This window comes from Chinchilla lanigera, unplaced genomic scaffold, assembly GCF_000276665.1.
Source record: "Chinchilla lanigera isolate Chin_1 unplaced genomic scaffold, ChiLan1.0 scaffold00082, whole genome shotgun sequence".
NCBI lineage: Eukaryota > Metazoa > Chordata > Mammalia > Rodentia > Chinchillidae > Chinchilla > Chinchilla lanigera.
Genome location: NW_004955483.1, coordinates 946797 through 954288, shown reverse-complemented (window position 1 = coordinate 954288; position 7492 = coordinate 946797).

Here is a 7492-nt window from a genome sequence, read left to right as displayed (position 1 = left end):
GAGAAGAGAAGAGAAGAGAAGAGAAGAGAAGAGAAGAGAAGAGAAGAGAAGAGAAGAGAAGAGAAGAGAAGAGAAGAGATATTTTCATCCACCTTATTCACCAGATGTGGCATCATGCAGCTTCTGGCTCTTCACTAAAGTCAAAATGATCACAGAAAGTAAATGTTTTGAATCCACTCAGTATATTAAGGCAGCCACAACAGTGCAATGAAAGATACTCACAAAAGAGGACTTCCAGACCTGCTTCACAAAATCACAAGAAGGATGGGACAAGTATGTTCAAAGCAAGGGGAAGGATTTTGAGGCTGATTAATGGTAATGTGTCTTTTACTATAATAATTTTTTTATTTGAACACAAAGTGGGTTTTTCTATTATACCTTGTATTATGGAGGATTTATTCCTGTCTTTGAGGTCTATAATAATTACCTTCTCTCAGCCTCTGTATCTGTTAACAGTTGTAAGAGGCCATTGAAATAAAATATCATTTGTGAACTAGAAATTATTACCCTACTTAACTATGAGCAAATTGAGATTCACAGACACTGGAGTACTGTCACAGTACAGTCAGGGGCTGAGAATAAGCAACAAGGCCTTTGGAATCACATGTTATATTTGCTGTATGAAATGGAGTTGTTAAGGTGGACAAATTCATGGATGTTTACACCTTCACCTACTACCCCCATTGATTACATACCATAGCATTTCACGTAAATGCCACAGCACTGGATCTAGATGCTCACCAAAAGCCTCATTCACTCATAAGTGGGGCTTTAGGGAGGTGGCTGGATCATAGGTGTGTGATACTGGATAATGGGGATGTGGTACTGATTACTCCATTGATTGGTTTAGCATAATTCTGCATACAGATAATGAGAAGATCAACCAGGGCTATACGTGCCACCACCCAAAAGCTTATGGCCTCGATGGAATAAAAGGGAAAGGGAGGCTGTGGGGAGCAGCTGAAGCTGGGGATTGATCACACACGTGGAGCACCTGAGGCAAGCCACATGAACAAGCTGTTCCCGCTCAAACAACACAAAGAGCCCAAGGCAATCCAAGCAAACAGGTTGCTAGGCAGAGGGGTGTCACATGACATCAACCTGCCAAGTGTATTAAGAAATGTACTGCAGTCCTTGAACAGTTAGTTCCTTTCTCTCATCTGGAAAGAGGGCTCCACCTGACCGCAGCTTTCTGTTTCCTAACTCTACTTCTTCATCCTCTACCATCCTTCACCCCAAGAATTGAAAGAGCTGTGCTGGGTACAGCAGAGGTTCACTGCTTACTGCCTCTTGCCTGCCCTGCAGTGAGCTCTTTCTCCTCTGCCATACTCCTCTGCCAGACTTCCCTGCTGCCCTGCGTTGGACCACCCAACTAAGGACTGAAAACTCTTCACACTGTGAGCTAAAATAAACACTTCCTCCTTTCACTTGTGAGTGTCAAGTATTTTGTTCCAGGAATAAAAAAGTGACTAAGACAAGAGTATTCCTATTTTCCTGTTGCATTAGGACACATCTCCTCAACTTGGATGTAAATTGCTTAAAGACAGTAAGATAAATTTTACAATGAAATGAAATTATGTTTAAACAACGTGTAGCATGGTCCTTGGTGAATAGAATTTACTTCTACCAACATGACACCATTATTATTATTTATTTAATGGAATTCATTTGTAACTCAGTATGGGGACTGAGTGTGTGACAGTCTCTGCTCTATTCCTCCTTTCTCTATGTGGCTCCCAATGACAGTAAAGGCTTTGCAAAGTAAAATTAAACCCTCAGAGACAAACAGAATCAGAGAGGACAGCAAGCCTTCAGAAGTATAAACCCAGTTGTGGAACCTGGGGAATAGGCAGATGGACGCTAAATGCCATGTCAGATCATAGAAAGCTGCATCCAACAACTGCAAGGGAGAAAACTGAATGGAAACAAATGAATTACTTGCTATAGAACCCCGGAAATAGTTGTATCTCTGAGACATCTTTAAGGGCAAATGTATGAGTGGGACTGAAAACAGATGGATTAATTACAAATTTGGATCAGAAACATGTGAATTGTTGTATCAACTCTCCACATTAGCAGCCACGCAAATGACAATTTACCTAGGCAATCCAGGCATGCAGTGGTGGTGGTGGTGGGGGGGTCTTTGATAATGTTAAACCAGAAGGATCTGAACTCAAAGACCCCAGGCATGCTTAAATATGGGATATAGTACAAAGCTGATAACAAAACTTTAAATGAAATCTCTACAGTTAAAATTAAGATCCTCTAGCTCCTTCCTCCCATTTGGCCCTGAGAATACTAGTGCCAGGTGTGGAGCTCTCATCATTTATTTCAACACATTTTTATTTGATGTCTGGAATGCTCTGACCAGAAGAGTAAATGTACTTGTTTCCTAAAGCTACTGTAACAAATTACCACTGAGAGGTTTACACAATAGTACTTCAAAGTCTCACAGTTCTGGGTGATGGAAGTTTGAGATCAAAGTGTTAGCAGGGTTGATTTCTTTTCGGAGTTATTCCTTGCATACCTTCCTTTTTAGCTGCTGGTTTTCTCAGGTGTTCCTTCGCTTGTAAATAACTCTTCTCCATATATTTCTTACCCATTTCCTTCCATGTGTGTATGTGTTTGTGTGTCTGTAATTGTGTCTAAGTTTCACCTTTTCATGAAAATATCAGTGATATTGAATTACAGGCTATGCTAGTGGTTTCATTTTAGCTTGATTTGCCTTATAAGACTTTATCTCCAAAATGATCACATTCTGAGAAACTCAAAATTAGGGTTTCAATATAGTTTTGGGGGGAGATAAAATTGAACTTATGGTTTTAGAATAAATTGAAGATTTGCATGGAATTTATATTATAGGAAACTACATATTGTCTTGGTTATCAGATTTTGTTAAAAATATTTTTGTTTTAAGCATCAAATATGATTTATAAACTTCATAAAAAGAGAAGATATAGTTTATTTTGTTGTCCATTTTGTTGGCCTTTTTCCATTCTTCTAGGAGTCTTTTAACATTTTTTTCCCAGAATTTCTTTTCATCTTTCCTTAAAGGCAGAAAAACATTCTTTTAATTTCTCTTTATCTGAAGATGTCTCTATTTCCCATTCATTGTTAAATGTAGTTTGCCTTAAAGGATATAGAATATATATGGTCAAAATAGTTTTCTCCAAGGTGACTACAGCATATCTAGCCTATTGGACTTAATTCCTAATAGGGCTACCTCAATCTGTAAACATGGTGTATGCAGCATCCATCAGGGAGTCCATTTTTTTAGAGCAGTTCTTCCTAGTACAGCATGTGGCGCCTGAACAGTTAGGTCTTGGTGTAAGATGAGTTTGTCAGAGTTAAAGAGGAGAGGCAGGCTTTAGCGAATGAATCTAAATATTTGCACTCACTGGGTGCTCACAGGGGCTGATAGACTGAGTAAGCATTGTTGTTGTGAGTTCAGGGATCCAGATTTTATAGAAGCCAGCAGCTCCAAGAAATGTGAGGAGTTTCTTTCTTGTAACTAGTTTCCACCAGATTTTGTAGCAGACATTTTGTGTCTTTCCAGCAGGCAGCTTGAATGTCATTAATCAGAAGTGCTTTTTTAAAGAAGAAACAAGTTTTTGAACCTCTGGGAAGTTGAGTTTAGGTCAGTTGGCTTTTGCTTTTTATTTAAAGGTGAAGAGGGGCCAGATTATAGGAGTTAGCTAAAGACAGAAGAAGGCATTCTTTAGGTCAGGTGTACCAGTAGGCTATGGGTGTCAGAGGACTGAGGCAATGTATACAGAGGGAAATTGCAGTGGTATTGGAAGCTCAGGGATCTTGAACTGACAGAAGTGTATTTTAGCAGTTTGACAGTGTACTGTTTGCTCAGGAGACCATGATGGAGCTGAAAGGGACAGAGAAACAGGCTATCTCAAAGAAAAGTTGCATGTGGCTTGGTCAAATCTGTCATCAAAGCCTCCCTGAAACTAGTGGGAAAATTTTTAATTGCTTAAAGCAAATGAGTCCAAGTGAGCTGGCCTTTTGTCTCAGGATCTTCCAAGTTAAACAGTGTTATGGGAGCAACTCACAAGCAGAGCACAACATCTTTTAAATCTAGAATAGTCCCAAAAGGCTGTTGGGTCAGGGGCCACAGAATGTAACATGATGGCTGCATTATTGACAGCATGGAGATATTGCCTAAGGTGATTAACAGTTTATCAGGCTAATGTGTAGCTGGATGCATGTTTGTGTTTCCTGTGACATCTAACAGCAACAGGGGTCTCAGTGAGGCAGCATGGTTGATGGCCAGGTCCGGAGGTGAGTCTTTAGCCCACATCTATTGGAGAAGAGTTTTCAGGACATCAAGATTATAGTTATCTATCTGAGGCTGATAAGGCATTCTTTTCCTCTCAGGGAACACTCAAAGTTGAAAGTGCAGAGTTAAACAAGAGGGAGGCTGACTGGCTTAATAGTTTGTGCCTGGCAGAACGGGCAAGAGGCAAGAGTCCCAGTAGTCCCAGTGTTGGTAACTTTTGTGGGGAGACCAAAGAAAGCAAGTTTATTTGGTGAATGCAGATGGTAAACATCATTCAAGAGACCAAATGGGAAAGGTGCTGTGGCCAGGGAAACAAGGAAGCTTCTGGGGCCACACACAAATCTCATACAGGGAAAAGCATGAGCTCTGGGGAAACAGAGTGCTCTCAGCCATTCAGCACCATTTGGGTGAGCTCTTCATAGCTGATACAACATTGCTGTCTTCATGCACAGCCACCAGCATCACTACTTCTCCTTCTGTCATCTTCTCACCCAGTGTGACTAGGACATGATGGATTTCAGCACTCGTGATGGTACCATTCCCTTCTTTATCAAACACCTGGAGGCTTTTGATGTAACCTCCATAGATTCCCTGGTCCTTATTCCTGGCTACAGTCACCACTCTTGGGGTTCCTCAGGACTTGGGATTCCCCAAGCACCTTGGTGTTGGTAGGGTTCAGGGCCATCACATCCCCACACTGGTCGTAAAGGTTCTTGCCATCATCTGGTCTGTCAAACAGCTGGAAGGCCTCCTTGCATTCTGCTTTCTGGCCCTCAATGAAGGCACACTTCTTAACTGCCAAACTTAGCTAGACCTCAAAAGTAACTTTTTAACAGAGGAAACTTTTGAAGGTAGGCTTCTGTTCCATTGTTTACCAGGAAAATCACAGGTTTGCCCCCAATTTTTGCATTGACCATGGGCTCTCGGGGGCTCAATTTGATAGAACTCAGTCTATTCAGGCCCAAGAGAGTATAACTCATTTGTCAGGGCTGATGGTCCAAGTCCATTTTCCTAGGTCAAAATGTGGAACTCAATTGTTGGCAGTCATCTCAAGTGGATGCCGTCTGACCAGGACAGACATGTCTCTGTGGAGGGTGGGGGAGTGCTGTGTGGCTGAATGCAGGCAATGGCTTGCTAGAACCAGTTCAATTGGCTGAAAGTAAACAAGTTGGGAGCTATAGATGTTGGCAGCAACTGCAGGAGACAATGAGGGTGCCAAGAGGGAATTCCCAGAAAGAATGGGCCTCTTTTTCCTTTTTTTCTTTCTTTGAGATGCAGGGAGCAGTTTGGTTTCATGTTTTAACTCCAAAATCTCAGATAACCCCTTTTTCCTACAGTCAGGGACTATGAGTTTTGACTAATTAATTCTCATTTCTGACTCCCTACATGTGTGTTGTGTACCCTTGAGACAAGATACAAAGGTTGTGTACCCTTCTGAGAGAGACCATTCAGATGCCCTCCTGGCTGTGCCCCTCAAGCAGACTTAGGTTTGACTTAGCTAAGGAGAGTGGGAGGCCTCCAGTATGCCATATGTCGATTGACACAGAAATGCAGGTGAGGGCCCAGTCAGCCAACATGACCAGTGCTTCCCAGTCCTGGTGCACAGGTGGAGCAGCCTATTGCTTATGCTATCCAATCCACTCACTCACAGATTCATTCAGCCAGCACTCAGAAATTAAACATTCCAACCCCCTCCCCTTAAGGGTGGTCCTAACTAATGGGACTTGGTCAGACTCCCCATTCTGCTCTAGTTGAGCAGGACTGACAGATTAACCAGGATGTCCCCAGGGGTCTTACAGGAATCAGGTAGGCAAGCAGACAGACAGACAGTGTCCTCTTCCTTTTGAGGTCCAATATGAGCTGCTCAAGTGGGGAGCCAGGAATCCTCCTCCAGACCTGGAAGGGGACTCAAGAAATCTCAAAGAACCGGGCATGGTGGCACATGCTTGTAATCCCAGCACCTGGGAGGCTGAGACAGAAGGATCATTGTGAGTTTGAGACCAGCCTGGGCTACAAAGTGAGCTTGAGGCCAGGCTGAACTGCATAGCAAGACCCTGTCTCAAAAAGACAAAAAGAAAAAAATCTCAAAGCACACCTTCCAGTCATGACCTGGCGAGGTCCTTGCTCTGTCCTCAAGAGCCATGACCTGTGACCAAAATGTCAGCACTGTCAGCCTTCCCAGCCTACACACCAAATCCAATGGCAAGCAGAAACACTGAAATAGCACCCCCGGGATTTGGAAGCAGATTTATTTCTGTTGACAGGTACTGATCAGGGTCAGTCCCAGAATATCAGCCCTTACTCTCTGGTGGTCTAGGGTTTATATGAGGTAAGCAAGTAGGAAGTACGGAGGCAGAAGGGCTTGTCAACTGGGGATTACTTTATACAACATGCACCATAGTGACCAGCTATGTATTACAGTGAACAGCTATTTCTGAGAGACAAGAGCAACCAGCACTGGAACAAAAACTACTACCTGCGCAACTAACAAATTGAACTATACTGACTGGGGGTGGGGTGCATTTTCTGTTACAGCCATAATTCAGAATCAGAAGGGAGCCATGAACTTGGTTCCCCATAAGTAGCCTGCCCATGTAAAGGTGATGGGAGACAGGGATAGATGTGAGTGAAGGGCATGTATTTTACTGTGGTTGCTAATTCAACCACATCCTACAACCTGCAAAACCTTGTTAAATTCAGGTGACATTTTTGTTGACCCACCCTTCTCTATGGATAAAACAGGGCATAAAATCACATTCAGAAGCAACCTATTTAACTTGAGTAGTGAATGTTCTATCTGTGTATAACCAATACAAAATGACCAATTTGGTTTGCCTGATATCTAGTTATTCAAAGTCGTGAATAGTTGTGCAGCTGTGGTGTTGGTTGGCACTGAAGTAAGTGCATATAACATATCCTCATGCAGATCATCCTGAAAAATATATTTCACAAAAGCAAGCATTGTTGCCTTGCTGTCAGCATCCATAGACTCCTCAAGCTGGATTGTGCACTACAGTGATTCATTACTCCTCTAAAAATTGTGGTCAAGATACTCTGCTGTTTTATTCATTCATCTAGTTTTGCTGCTACCTAAAAGAGGAACATGTGTGCCATCTTTTGAACTGCAGCCTCTCCTAAAAGTTCACAAACACCCTTTGCACCAGGTAGGAGCAACTCTTCCTCAAAAGTAAAGGCAATGCAGTT